The following is a 16,157-nucleotide window of genomic DNA, read 5'->3' as shown; positions in this document are numbered from 1 at the left end:
GATTTTTTGATTTATTGTAGAGACGAGGTCTCGCTGCCCAGGCGGGTCTCGAACCCGTGGCCTCAGGCAATCCACTCACCTCAGCCTCCCAAAGGCGCGGGATTACCGAGCCTGGCTGAGACTTTGTTCTTAACCATAATGCCCAGAAATAATAGAAACAGATTTTTTTTTTCTTAAGTCAGAGTCTCACTCTGTTGTCCAGGATGGAGTGCAGTGGCATGCTTATGAACACTGCAGCCTTGACCTGCTGAGCTCATGTGATCCTTCCACCTCAGCCTTCTAAGTAGCTGGAACTACAGGCATGTGCCACCACACCTGGCTAATTTTTTTTTTAATTTACTGTAGAGATGAGGTCTTGCCAAGTTGCCCAGACTGGTCTTGAACCCTTAGCCTCAGGCAATCCTCTCACTTTGGCCTCCCAAAGTGCTGGGATTAGAGGTGTGAGCTACTGCGCCTCGCTAGAAACAGATTTTAAACTCAAGTAACACTTTCTCAGTAAGTATTAAAACTGAAAGGGAAATAAAGACTGACAAAACGGAGAAGAAAAAAAAAAGACCTACTCTATGCCAAGTTCTAAACTAGGCACTTAGAATACAAGATAAATTAAGTAAGATCAATGCCTTCAAAAAGTTCACAGCCCAGATATGTAAGTCCAAAAAAAGATAACACAGTTCTGTTATAGAACTCTAATGAGTTCTATAATATTATAGACAAACTGCTATGGACAGTCAGATGATTCAAAAAGTGTGCTTATGAAGTTTCATATGCAAGTTATTTTACTAGATTTTAAATTTATGAGAAGAGCATTCTAAGAGAAGGACATTCACAAAGTTCTTGAAGGATCCAAGCCTATGCGAAGGATGATTACTAGAGTTGACAGCCTACAGGGTTAAATAAGGATTAAGGTGTGCTGAGGTGGGTAGCATGATGAGACAAGTGGGTCAAGGCCTTGTGGTATACAGCTGTTCCTTGGTATCCATGGGGATTGGCTGCAGGGCCTTCCTCAGATGCCAAAATCCACCAATATCAAGTCCCTGATATAAAATGGGGTAGTATTTTTATCTAACATATGCACATCCTCCCGTGTACAGTCAGGCATCGCTTAATGATGAGGATACATTTTAATACATGTGTTCTTAGGTGATTTTCCCATTGTACAAACATTATAGAGTGTGTACTAGTGCACAGTAAAAATACGGTAGTATAATCTTATGGGACCACCTGTCTGTTGTTGAATGAAATATTGTTATGTGGTGTTATGACTATACTTTAAATCATCTCTAGATTACCTAATACAGTGTAAATGTTATATAAACAGCTTTTACACCGATTGTTTAGGGAATGATAACAAGAAAAAAAGTCTGTATATGTTAAATACAGAAACAATTTTTTCCCCAAATATTTTCAATCTGTGGTTGGTTGAATCCACAGACGCAGAACCCATGGATGAGGAGGGCTGACTGTAATATGAAACATATTTAGTCTTTGTCCCTGGTACTTGTCATCTAGTTCCTAAAACCTGTGGAATTCTTGAGTGATAGGAGTGTCTTTGTTATTCATAATAATTATTTTTATAACATCTGAGTTTATGCTAGTGATGACTTAGGGTATGGCACCTATATAATCAGAATGGGATCAGTAATCAGAAAGATCAAGTGCTTAGAGGATCATAGGATGGAAACTTTCAGCCCTATCCACCAAACTACAGGAAAGGTGATGAAGAGGGGCTGAAGATTAAGTTCTATAAAGTAGCAATCCCCAACCCTTTTGGGATCAGGGACCAGTTTTTTTTTTTTTGAGGGGGGGCAGTCAAATCTCACTGCTAATGTTAATCTGTATTTGCAGCCACTCCCCAGCACTAGCATCACTGCCTTAGCTCCACTTCAGATCATCAGGCATTAGAGTCTCATAAGGGGCACACAACGTAGATCCCTTGCATCGTAGTTCACAATAGGGTTCACGGTCCTATGAGAATCTAATGCTGCCCTGGTCTGACAGAAAGCAGAGCTCAGTCAGTAACACGAGCGATGGGGAGCAGCTGTAAATACAGATGACGCTTCGGTGGCTTGCCCGCTGCTCACCTTCTGCTGTGCAGCCCAGTTCCTAACAGGTCATGGACCAGTATCAATCTGTGGCTCAGGAGTTGGGAATCCTGCTATAAAGACTCTTTTGTTGAACAAGTGGAGATGCTGGGAGAGTAGCCCAACCAGAAAGCATGGAAACTCCTCAGCCTCTCACTCTTATTCATCTCTTCATCTAGCTGTTCATCTTTATCATTTGTAATATCCTTTATAATAGACTTCCCCAAGTTCTGTGAGCCATCTTACCAAATTAATCTAAGGAGAGGCTCATGGGGCCCCAGTTAGGAGCCAGTTGGTCAGAAGTATAGGTGAAAATCTGCTACCTGCAATTGGTGTTAAAAGTGGAGACAGTCTGGGGGGGAGGGGGATGGGATTAATAGTCGCAAATATCTGTCTGGGGATGGGGAAACACCTTTTATCAACAGGGTGCCTGAATGAAACGTAATTGTACACCTAACCCTTAACTGTACCCCACAAAATCATAATAAAAAATATTGATAAAAAAAAAGTCAACCAGTTAAATAAAAAAATTGCTGTCTCCTAATAAAAAAACAAAAAATGGGACTGATCCCTCAACTCATGAGATCTGACATTATCTACCAGAATTGAACTGAATTATGGGACACTCAGTTGGTGTCTGCTGAAGAACTGCTTGGTATGTTTGGGGGAAAAAAAGCACAACACTATTCCGGTCACAGAAGTGTTCCGTGCTGAGAGTAAAAGTAGAAGGAATAAATATTTTTTTTCTTCTTACAGCCACATTAAAGAATCCGGATTTGGCCGGGCTTGGTGGTTCAGCTTGTAATCCCAGCACTTTGTGAGTCCAAGGCGAGTGAACTGCCTGAGACCACAGTTCTAGAATAGCCCAGGCAACCTGGCAAGACCTTGTCTCCATAATAAATAAAAAAAATCAGCCAGGCATGGTAGCATGCCTGTAGTTCTCGCTGTTTGGAAGGCTGAGGTGGAAGGATTGCCATAGCCCAGCAGGTTGACACTGGGGTGGCCGTGAGCATGCCACTGCACTCCAGCCCGGACGACAAAGTGTGACTCCAACTCAAAAAAAAAAAAAAGAATTCAGATTTGACTCATTATTAGACAATGGAGGGGGGGCATTTGAGGGTTTTCATGCATGTGAGCTATATTATCTGGTCTGTGTTTTGATAAGATAATGCTGTTCACCATTACATGCAAATTTGTGGAAGAGATGGGAGAGAGGGGTATCAAGTAGAGGTTAATGCAGTAGTCCACATAAAAGATGAGGAAGGCCTAGACTAAAGTACTAGAAGTGAACATTTAAAGAAAAAAAAATTTTTTTTTTGAGTCAGAGTAGAGTTGCACTGTGTTACCAGGCTGGAGTGCAGGAGTACAATCACAGCTACAACAGCCTTGCTGGGTTCAGGCAATCCTTCTGCCTCAGCGTCTCAGGTAGCTGAAACTACAGGCACTTGCTGTCACAGCTGGCTAATTTTTTATTTTACTGTAGAGATAAGATCCTGTCATGTTGCCCTTGAACTCTTGGTGGTTCAGCCTGTAATCCCAGCACTTGGGGAGGCCAAGGTGAGTGCACTGTCTGAGCCCACGGGTTTGAGACCAGCCCAGGCAACTTGGTGAGACCTCATCTCTACAATAAATCAAAAATCAGCCAGATGTGGTAGCGCACGCCTGTAGTTCCGACTACTTGGAAGGCTGAGGCAGAAAGATTGCCGGAGCCCAGCAGGTTGATACTGGGGTGGCCATGAGTGTGACACTGCACTCCAGCCTTGGCGATGGAATAAGACTCTAACTCAAAATAAATAAATAAATAAAGTGCTGGGATTACAAGCATGAGCCACCACACCCAGCTAGTACTATATTTTATTTAGCCACACATCAGTTGACTGTCCATTTGAGTTGTTTCCACCTTTTGGTTATTATAAATAATGTCACTATAAATATCCATGTACAAGTCTTTTTATGAGCACGTGCTTTCAATTCTCTTGGGTATATAACAGGGAGTGAAATTGTTGGGTCATATAAAATCTCTGTTTAACCTTTTTAGGAACTGCCAGATTGTTTCCCAAAGGGAATTGTAAAAATTTATATTCCTACCAGCAACATTACAAAGTTTCAAATTTCTCCACATTCTCACCAATGTCTCTTTTGGGGAGAGGGAGTGGAACCTCACTCCGTGGCCCAGGCTGGAGTACAGTGGCACGCTTACGGCCACCCCAGTGTTGACCTGCTGGGTTCCAGTGATCCTTGTCTCAGACTTCCAAGTAGCTGGAACTACAGGCGTGCACTACTATGCCTGGCTAATTTTTTATTTATTGTAGAGGCGAAGTCTTGCCAAGTTGCCCGGGCTGGTCTCGAACCCGCGGGGTCGGGCAATCCACTCACCTTGGCCTCCCCCCAAGTGCTGGGATTACAGGCTGAGCCACCGAGCCCAGCCACCAATGTTTGTTATCTGTCTTTTTTATAGTAGTCATTCTAGTGTGAGTGAAGTAGTATATCATTATGGTTTTGATTTACATTTCCATAATAACTAATAATGTTGAGCATCTTTTCATGTACTTGTTGACCAGTTGTATACCTTCTTTAGAAAAACGGCTATTCAGATGCTTTGCTGATTTTTAAATTACAATACTTGTTTATTATTGAGGTATATGAATTTTTTATATATTCTAAATAAAGTTTCTGTCTTAGTCTGTTTTGTGCTGCTACAACAGAATACCAGAGACTGAGTAGTTAATAATGAACAGAAATTTATTGGTTCACAGTTCTGGAGGCTAAGAAGCCCAATATCAAGGTGCTGGTGTCAGATGAGGGCCTCCTTGCTATGTCATCACACAATGAGAGGAAAGAAAAGGTCAAAATTGTCCTTTTATAATAGTACCAATCCCATCCATGAGGGTGTAACCCTCATGGCCTAATCACTGCTTAGGGTCTCACCTCTTAGTACTGTCACAATGAAATTTCAGCATGAGTTTTGCAGTGAACAAACATTCAAACCACGGGAGTCCCTTATCAGATATATGATTTATAAATATTTTCTTCTATTCTGTGGTTGCATGTCACTTTCTTGATGCACAGACTTTGATATACAAAGATATTATTTTCTGATCAAGTCCAATTTGCCTATTTTTAAAATCCTGTTTCACATGCTTATTTTATTTTTTAATTTTTTTGAGTCAGAGTCTGTGTCACCCAGGCTGGAATGCAGTGGCATAAGCATGGGTCACTGCAGTCTCTACTTCCTGGGATCGGGGGTAGAGACTGCTGTGACCCAGGCTTGTGCCATTGCATTCCAGCCTGGGTGACACAGTGAGACTCTGACTCCTTCTGCCTCAGCCTCCTGAATAACTGAGTACAGGCATGAGCCACCACCTCCAACTAATTTTTTGATTTTTTGGTAGAGACAGGTCTTGTTATGTAGTTCTCCTGTAGCTACAGCTACTCAGGAGGCTGTGGTGGAAGGATTGCCTGAGCCTAGGAGGTCAAGGCTATGGTAAGCTGTGATCACAGCACTGCACTCCAGCCTGGAGGACAGAGTGAGACCCTCACTCAAAATATACAAAAAAAAAAAAAAAATCAGCCGGGCGTGGTAGCACATGCCTGTAATTCTGGCTACTCGGAAGTCTGAGGCAGAAGGATCGCCAGAGCCCAGCAGGTCGAGGCTGCAGTGGCCAGGAGTGGCCACTGCACTCCAGTCTGGGTGACAGAGTGAGACTCCAACTAAAAAAAAAAATTAAAAAAATAAAAATAAATAAATAAAACAAATTTTAAAAACAATGCAATACAACTATTTATATAGCATTTGTATTGTATTAGGTATTATAAGTAATTTAGAGATGATTTAAAGTCTATGGGAATATGTGCATAAATGATATGCAAATATTATGTCAATACTCTGCATTTTTGGTATCGTTGAGAGTTCGTGAAACTAACACCCCACAGACATGGAGAGATGACTGTATTAAGTCTTCCAATCCACGAACATGGAATGTTTTTCCAATAGGTCTCTTTTAATTTTTCAACAATGTTTTGTAATTTTCAGAGTAAAAGTTTGACACTTCTTCTGTTAAGTTTATGCCTAAGAATTTTATTTTTTGATGCTATTATACATGATATTGTTAATTGCTAATGTACAGAAATACAAGTAAATTCTGTATATTGATCTTGTATCCTTCATTCTTGCTGAACTTTTTAGTTCTAATAGTTTTTATTTTTAGTGGATTCTTTAGATTTTCTACATACAAGATCATGTCATCTGCAAATAGAAATAGCTTTTTTCTTTCTAATCTGTATGCCTATTTCATGTTCTTGCCTATTTGCCCTGGCTAGAGCCTCCAATACTCTGTGTGTGTGTATGTGTATTATTATTATTATTATTATTATTATTATTATTATTATTTTGATTTGGGGTCTCGTGCTATCTCCCAGCTAGAGTGCAGTGGCACACTTATAGCTTCGCAGCCTTGACTTGCAAGGCTCAGACAATCCTTCTACCTCAGCCTCCCAAGTAGCTGAAACTATAGATGCATGCTATCATGTCTGGCTAATTTTTTGATTATTGTAGAGATGAGGTCTCACCATGTTGCCCAGGCTGGTATTGAACCCTTGAGTTCAGGCAATCCTCCCACCTTGGCCTTCCAAAGTACTGTTTTTACAGGCATAAGCTACCATACCTGGCTCCAGTACAATATTGAATAAAGGAGGTGAGAGCAAAAATCCTTGTCTTGCTCCAGGTCTTATGGAGAAAGCAATCAGTCTTTTACTGGGTTAGTTGTGGGTTTTCCATAGATGCCTTTTATCAGGCTGAAGAAATTCCTTCTATTCCTACCCTGTTGAGTGTCTTTTTTTGTTTGTTTTTTTAATCATGAAGGAGTGGTGAATTTTCTTAAATGAATTTTCAATGTCTACTGACATACTGTGGTTTTTGTCCTTTATTTTATTGTTATGTTATATTACATTCATTAATTTTCATATGTTGAGCCAACCTGGCATTCTGGTGATAAATCCTATTTACACATGGTGTCTTTTTTTTTTTTTTTTTTTTTTTTTTTGTCACCAGTTTCTTTCAACTAGTATTTTGCTGGGCATTTTTGCATGTATTTCCTTAAGAAATAACAATTGAAAGTTTTCCCTTTGTCTGATGTCTTTGCTTAGTTTTGGTATCAGTGTAATATTGGCCTTATAGAATACATTGAGAAATGATTCTCTTCTATTTATTTGCAAAAGTTTGCAAATAATTGGTATTAATTCCTTACGTGTTTGGTAGAATTCACCAGTGAATCCATCTGGGCCTAGGTTTTCCAAGTGAGTAATTATTATTATCATAATTAACTCAATCTTTTTACCTATTACAGTTATATTCAGATTTCTGATTTTTCTTGAGCCAGTTTCTATAATTGTATGTTTCTAGAAAATTTTCCATTTCAAGTTTCTAAATTTGTTGCTATGCATTTGTTCACAGTTTTTCCTTATAATAATCCTTTTTATTTATTTAAGGTCAGTAGTAATATCCCTTCTTTCATTCTTGATTTTAGTAATTTGAGGTCTTTTTTGCTTGGTCTGTCTACCTGAAACCTTGTCCATTTTGTTGAGTTTTTCGCAAAGACTCAACTTTCAGTTTTATGGATTTTCTCCATTGGTTTTTCTATTCTCTATTTCAATAATTTCCATTCTAATCTTTATTGTTTCCTTCCTTCTGCTTGCTTTACATTTAGTTTGCTCTTCTTTTTTTCTAGTGTCACAGTGTGAGGGTAGTTATTTTTTTTTTTATGCTCCCTCTGTCTCAAGCATAGTTTATTGATTGGAGATCTTTCTGGCTTTTAAATATAAGCATTTACTGCTATAAATTTGCTTCTAAACACTGTTTTAGTGCATCCCACAAATTTTGGTACCTTCTGATGACCAAGTTGCAATTAAGGAATCTGTAGAAAATCACTCTGAATTCTTAGAAGGAAGGGTCATTATGCCATATACCATGTAATACAGCTTGTTATTTTTCTCTTAAGGAGATACAAGATTAGTTGGGGGGGGGAGGGGAAGTATTGGTATAGAGTCAAGTCTCACCTCTACCACTTAATAATTATGGGACCTTGAACAAGCTTCAGTTTCCTCAATAGAGATACTGGCAGAATTAAATGAGATATTTATAAAGCATTTCTTCCCTATCTAGTATTCATTCCACCTTACTAAAAACCCCAGATTTCCTTTGGGGACTTCTCTCCCTCAGCTGTACATTTACTGTCTCAGTGGGCTTGATCTACTCACAGACACAGAGATGGGAGTTAATTGCTCTAAGCCAGGTAATCTAGACATTTCTCTTTTGTCATGGAGCTCAGTTTAATAAATGGGAAGAAATATAGATATTGAAAACTTAAAACAATCAAAGCATGGGATTTCTCTAACAAGTGTAATTTTTTTCAGGAAGGTTCTAATCAGAGCAAAGCTCAATTCTTTTGTACAATAATTATGGGAAGAGATATTATTGTTTTTTTCTTTTTTTTAGAAACAGGGTCTTTTAAAAATACAGTCTTTTTTTTTTGAGACAGGGCCCAAGCTGGAGTACAACGGTGCAATAACAGATGATTATAACCTTGAACTCCTGAGCCCAATTTATCCTCCCACCTTAGCCACCCTAGTAGCTAGAGCTACAGGACTACCATGCCTAGATAATTTTAAAAAAATTTTTTTGCAGACATGGTCTCACTATGTTGCCCAGGCTGGTGTCAAACTCCTGGCATCTCCTAGCCTCAAGTAATCCACCTGCCTTGGCCTCCCAAAGCGCTGGGATTACAGATGTGAGCCACCACATGCCCTGCCCAGAGATGCTGTTTTCAAAGAGAAAGGATGTAGCTCTCTTCCGATCACTGTTGGCAACTGTTAACCAATTCTTAACCATAAAGGAAACCAGCATGAGGATAAAGTCTCCAATATAGAAATGACAATCACAGAGAAAAAAAAAATTAGAATCACAGATCAGCATGTGCCTAAAGCCCATTCTATCTCTTTTCTTTCAGTTTAGTGTGGAGAAAAAAGTGTATAGACTCAGGACTGCTTGATTTAAATATTAGCTCTTCTACCTGCTAGCTTGTTACTTAATCTCTACAAGCCATATGAGACAAAACAACAGCACTTACCTTAAAGGGTTGCTGCACAGATGACATCAGCTAAAGTATATCTAATTCTTAATATACTGCCTGATACATAGTAAATGATCAATATATATCCCCTATTATTATTATTGGAGCTTACTGATTATGAGCATAGTTCTGGAATGAGACAAATGTCAGCTAAAATCCTTGCTTTTCTATTTATCCCTTTTGTGACCACAGACAAATTAACCTCTCTTAAGTTCAATTTTCTCAGCTATAAAATGTGGGAAAGGTTATGATAAGAATTAAATCAAGGTCAGGTATGGAGGTTCACACCTGTAATCTCACCACTTGGGAGGCCAAAGTAAGAGGATTGCCTGAGCCCAGGGGTTCAAGACCAACCTGGGCAAGCTGGCAAGACCTCATCTCTATGATAAATCAAAAAAATTAGCTGGGTGTGGTGACACATGCCTGTAGTTCCAGCTACTTGGAGGCTGATGTAGAAAAACTGTCTGAGGCCAGTAGATCGAGGTTGCAGTGGCCGTGAGCATGTCATTGCACTCCAGCCTGGATGACAAAGACTCCAACTCAAAGAATTAAATAAAATATCTTTTAAAAACACTTAAAATAATAACTGGCACAGAAAAAATAATATGTAATGATTGCCAGTATCATCATTATATGATAGATACAAATTTTTTACCCAAAGCAATTGTACCAAATTTATACTTCTACTATCAGGACACGAAGGAGTTCTTATTTCTCTATATTCTCACCAAACTTTGGTGTAATCAGGCTTTTTATTTTTGCTAATCTGATTGGTATGAAATGGTATCTTATTATAATCTGCATTTTTCTAATTACTAGTGAGGCTGAGCATCTTTTCATCTATTGATCAATTAAGTTTCCTTTCTATAAACTATCATTTCTTATCCTCTGCCCACCTGTTCTCTTTCTACTCCTTGGCCTAGGACATCTTTGTCTCATAGCTAGAGCATAGCCTAAGCTGGAAAACAAGGCCCTCACTGGCTCCCTGCTGCTACATCCTTCCTATCCATATTACTGGTGCCAATTACCTTCCACCTAAAGACTCAAATTCACCTCACTCCCTCCCTTATGCTCAGTAGGAAAGATTCAAGGAATTCTATCCACCACCATACTCTGGATGTTAGCAACCATTCACTCTTGCTACTACTAGTTGTGTTCTGACCTGTTTCTGACAGCTGAGCTTCTGTCTAGTTTTCCTGTTTGTTCCCTTCTTGACGCTCCCGTAGAACTTTATATATATATATATGTATGTACATGTATATATTTATATATTTATATATATATTATATATTTATATATATATAAATTTTTTAACTTTAAATTTTTTTATTTTAAAGATGTGGGGTACAGTTCAGGGATATTTTTCTTTTTAAATATATGTATACATTTCTTTTATTTTTAATTTTTATTTATTTATTTTTGAGTTGGAGTCTCACTCTGTCACCCAGGCTGGAGAGTAGTGGCATACTCATGGCCAGCCCAGCATCGACCTGTTGGGCTCTGGCGATCCTTCCACCTCAGTCTTCCAAGTAGCTGGAACGACAGGCGCGCGCTACTACACCCGGCTAATTTTTTTTTAATTGCAGAGATGAGGTCTCACCAAGTTGCCCAGGCTGGTCTCGAACCTGTGGGCTCAGGCAGTCCACTCACCTCAACCTCCCAAAGTGCTGGGATTACAGGTTGAGCCACTGAGCCTGACCTATTTTTTATTTTTTAAATTTTTTGTAGAGATACGGGCTCACTATGCTGTCCAGATTAGTCTCGAACTCCTTGCCTCACAAAGATCCTTCCATTCCAGCCTCCCAAAGTGCTGGAATTATTGGCATAAGCCATCATGCCCACTCTATTTTATGCATTTCTTGTAGAACTTATTCTGCAATATCGTTATTCTTTCTCTCTGTGTCAGTCTGGTTTGACTGTGAGCCCTTGAGAATAAATATCATGCCTTGTTCATATTCCGAACAACTAGCATAGTAGCTCAAATTTACCAGATGTCTAAGAAGGAAAGAAGAAAAAAAAGTAAGGATGCATTTACCACCATAATCCTCCATACACAGGGCCAACTATCCATCCTGTAATGATAGGTGCCAGTTTGTCTTGTCCTGTGCTTCACCTGTCTCACACACATCCTACTGGATTTCCCTGATGTGTACTGCTCTGATGGACTACCATCTATTGTCTATTGAGCATGTGCTTCTTTCTGACTCCATCCATTCTATCAAATCTGACTATACTTCACTGGACCGGGTCAAACATGTCCCATGTAACTGTCTGCACATTATTCATAGGATTATTTCCACTAAATAATACAGTTTTCATCATGTCATCTGCCTACTCAAGAAACTATAAACTATAATTCCTACAGAATCAAGGCTGAAATGGTTAGCCTAGAATTCAAGATTCATTCTACTTATCAAACTTCATTTCCTTCAGCTCCTCAACATGAATTACATACTTTGATAAAGCCTGTCTATTTTCTCCCCCTTAAATGCTATGCACAGTTCTACTTTTGTTTTTCACTATTTATTTCCTTTACTTAAAATCCCTCTTCAATCTCATCTCCTTATATCAAACACAATTCTTTACATCTAAATATCTGTGTAGGAGGCAATATCAACAATTTTAGTACTCACAATGAATTAGATTTTCAGGTATCAGCAAGCTATTTACTCACAAGGCCCTGAAGAGGCAAGGAATAAATTAGACAATTAAAATAAAAGTTTTCTGAGGAAAAGTAAGAGCAATAGTTTGGTGTAGAGATAGAACTAGAGAAAGAAGAGTAGTCAGCAAGATAATATTTAGCTCTGAGAATCATAGGTTGTTGACCACAATACAAGACGAAAATATATAAATAAATCAATTTTTATTTGTGATTATGTTTGTCTTGTGTCAAAGGAATTTTCTAAAGACAAAAGAAATCCTGAACATACAAACCAAGTTTTAACCAACCATTAAAAATACTACCATTATGGTTTTTTCTTAATGTTTTAGCTCTAACGCAAAGGGGAATGCTTGCAGTCAATCATCAAGTTCTTAGCCAAAGAGAAATCATCAGTGATATCTCCAACCAAAAAAGACAATAAGAAGCAGGCCAGCCAGCCAGTTATAGGTGACTCACGCCTATAATCCTAGCACTTTGGGATTCTGAGATGAGAGAACAGCTTGAGGTCAGGAGTTCAAGACCCGCCTGGGAAACTTGGCAAGACCCTCTTTCTACAACAACAAATTAGCCAGGCTTGGTGGCACACACCCATAGTCCCAGCTACTCAAGAGGCTGAGGCAGGAGGATTGCTTGAGCCCACGGGGTAAAGGCTGCTTATTAACCAAGATCACACCATTCCAGAGTGGTGGCAGAGCTAGACCCTGTCTTCAAAAAAAAGAAAAAGGAAAAGAGAAAATAAGACATGGAGTTAATTTAGATAGATGGGTACAATATAGATATTATAGACAAGATAGCACTTTGCCAGTTAAACACAGATTTTAACTGTGATATAAAAAAACAATCCCACTCAACTTAGATAAGAAGCAGGATAACAATCCCATTTAACTTAGATAAGAAGTAATAAAATCTCTAACTGAGGTCTTTTTTTAAAGATCAGATTTGCTAGACTCTGAATTAAATTCATATGTCTTTATAAATCTTTTTGTTCTTATAATTTCAGATGGTCACTAATACTCTTACTTTCGAGAGCCTAAAACTGGCAGATAGTGGTGTGGAGTCTATATTACAGCCTTCAATGTTAATATAAATAACAATTTTATGCAAAAGTCAAGTAATTTTACATGACTTACTACTAGAGGAAAGTAAAACAATCAAAAAGGGGCATTAGTTATTTCCCTTTTAAAATAAAGGATCAATTTGGTAATAAAGTGAAAAGTGAGCTAAAAGTATGTAGAACTCAGTAACAGAAATGCTACAAATTTAAAAAACAAGTTCCAGGTCTATTAAAAATTAGCAAATCGCCAAGCACAGTGACTAACGCCTGTTAATTCCAACACTTTGGGAGGCCAAGGCAGGAGGATCACTTGAGCCCAGGAGCTCAAGACCAGTCTGGGCAACATAGATCTTATCTCTACAAAAAATAAAAAATAAAAACTAGTCAGTCGTGGTGGCACATGCCTGCAGTCCCAGCTACTAGCAAGGCTGTGGCAGGAGGATCACTTGAGCCCAGAAGTTGGAGGCTGCGGTGAGCCAAGATCATGCCACTACACTACAGCCTAGGTAACAAAGTGAGATCTTGACAAAAGGAAAAGGAAAAGAAAAAGAAAAAGAAAAAAGAAAAGGCAAAGGAAAGGAAGAAAGGCAGGTAGGCAGGCAAGCTAAATATGATTTTGTGGTATCTTTACCAGTCCAGCCTTGCAGGATCCTAGTATTTTTCTGACAGAAACAGACTAGGAAACAGATTCTAAGAGAGATTTTCCCTAAAAAGATGTAATTATGCCCAAATCATCTGAACATTTTCAGAGAAATTTTAAACTGGTAAAGAGCAAGAGACTGAATTTATAGTAATAATATTCTTAAAATAAGCATTTATGAAATTATTAACATTGGGGAAGACAAAAACAGGAAAGGAAAAGTAATCAGTTCACTACATGGCTCAGCTGTGAATAATATTAACACAGTCAAAATAAGGTAAATATTGATCTACTCAAAATTAAGATATAATTGTATTCTGAAGACAGGAGGATAGGGAGAATGTACACATGTGGTAGGGGTGAGAGCAGGATAGAAGCAAAATCATCTTCTTTCATTAAGGAGAGTTAGCAGATGATACATGAGATTAAAATAAGATTCAAGTGGCAGTTCAGCATATTGTTTAAAAATACTGAGGTAAAAACCAAAAATAATCTGTTAATAAACTTGAAAAGGCTACTGCTAAGTAGGGGTGAGGAGGATAGAAGCATACTTGAGAGGGGAGAGAGCATGAGACAGAGTAAGTGACTACTATTCTGTTTTGGGGTTCTTTTGTTTGTTTGTTTGTTTGTTTTTGAGTTGGAGTCTCACTCTATCACCCAGACTGGAGTGCAGTGGCCGCTCCCGGCCACCACAGCCTCGACCTGCTGGGCTCCGGCGATCCTTCCGCCTCAGCCTTCCAAGTAGATGGAACTACAGGCGTGCGCTACCACGCCCGGCTAATTTTTAAATTTTTATTGTAGAGATGATGTCCCGCCACGTTGCCCAGGGAGGTCTCGAACCCGCGGGCTCAGACAGTCCACTCACCTTGGCCTCCCAAAGTGCGGGATTACAGGCTAAGCCACCGAGCCCGGCCTGTTTTTGTTTTTTTAAATTAAATATGGTAAAAATAATTTAAGTGTACAGGTTGATACTTTTATTCTTTTTAAAATTTTAAATTTTAAAGATGTGGGGTACAAATCAGGGTTAGTTATACAAATGTTCATTATGCAGGTACCCTTGTTGATGAGGTGTGCCCTGCTTCCGGCAGATTCCCACTACTGCCAATCCTGCGCCAAATCCTTCCTACCCACTGCCCCCACTCCACAGCAGTTTCCCACTACTGCCAATCCTTTTCTTATAGTATTATGATAATTGTTCAAGGTCTGCTTGTGAGCAAGAACATTTGATACTCAGTTCTTTTTTCTGTGAAAGATCACTCAGTATTATAGACTCTAAATCCATCCAAGTTGCTGTGAAGTTAATAATTTTGTTCTTCTTTATGGCTGTGTAATATTCCATCATGTATATGTACTACATTTTTTTATCCATTCCTTTTTTGATGGGCAGCATAGTTGGCTCCATGTTTTTGCTACTGTGAACGATGCTGCAATAAACATACATGTGCAGGTATCTTTTTCACAGAGTGATTTGAGTTTCTCCAGGTATATTCCCAGCAGAGGGATTGTAGAGTCGTATGGAAGGTCAGTTTTTAGGTCTTTTAGGAATTGCCACACTGTTTTCCACAGAGGTTGTATTAGTTCACATTCCCACCAACAGTGTAGAAAGTATTCGCTCTTCCCCGCATCCTCTCTAGCATCTGTTGTTTTTTAAGTTATTGATGATGGCCATCCTGACTGGAATTAGGTGGTATCTCAATGTAGTTTTAATTTGTACTTCTTTGATGACTAGTGAGGCTGAGAATTTTTCATGTATCTGTTGGCTGCTTGTATGTCTTCTTTTGAGAAGTGTCTATTCACATCTTTTGTCCACTTTGTAATGGGGCTGTTTGTTTTTTTTCTTTTCAGCACTTTTGAGTTCCTCGTAGATCCTAGATGTTAGGCCTTTGTCAGACATACAGTTGGCAAACATTTTTTCCCAGTCTGTGAGCTGTCTCCCTGCTTTCTTGATGGTTTCTTTGGCTTCGCAGAAGCTTGTCAGTTTGATAAGGTCCCATTTGTCTAATCTCTTATGGCATAGGCACTTGGGGTTTTGATCAGGAATTGGTTGCTGGTTCCAATTTCCATAAGGGTGTCTCCTGCATTTTCTAAGGTTCTTATAGTTTGAGGTCAAAATAGTAAGAGCCATCTGCAAGAAACTCACAATCAGCATACTTCTAAACAGACAGAAATTGGAACCATTTCCCCTGAAAACCAGAACAAGACAAGGATATCCCTCTCACTCCTCCTTTTCAACATAGTTTTGGAAGTCCTAGCTAGAACAATCAGACAAGAGAAGGAGACTAGGAGTATCCAAATAGGAAAAGAGGAAGTCAAGTTATCCCTCTTTGCAGACAACATGATTCTATATCTTGAAAACACAAGCAAATCTGTCAGAAACCTCCTTACACTGATAAAGGACTTTGGCAAAGTCTCAGGGCATAAAATGAATGTGCAAAGGACAGTCGCATTTCTACACCCCAACAATAATCAAACAGATACCCAAATAAAAAGCAAATCCCATTCACAATAGCCACACAAAGAAACGAAATACCTTGGCATCTTCCTAACCAGAGACGTGAAAGACCTTTACAATGAAAACTACAAAGCCGGGCTT

The 16,157-nt window shown here is 38.9% G+C and overlaps 1 protein-coding gene across 1 annotated transcript in view; it reads right to left on the bottom strand.

The window, feature by feature from the left end:
• TTBK2 (tau tubulin kinase 2) overlaps positions 1-16,157 on the bottom strand; it is a 187,299-nt gene that overhangs the window by 91,477 nt on the left and 79,665 nt on the right. The gene's annotated exons all lie outside the window — the stretch shown is intronic.

The sequence above is a fragment of the Carlito syrichta genome, unplaced genomic scaffold (assembly GCF_000164805.1).
Source record: "Carlito syrichta isolate Samal-C Ts95f unplaced genomic scaffold, Tarsius_syrichta-2.0.1 Scaffold312570, whole genome shotgun sequence".
In the NCBI taxonomy this organism is placed as follows: Eukaryota; Metazoa; Chordata; class Mammalia; order Primates; family Tarsiidae; genus Carlito; species Carlito syrichta.
The sequence above is the reverse complement of the archived record's forward strand: the minus strand, read 5'-3'. Positions and strand labels throughout refer to the sequence as shown.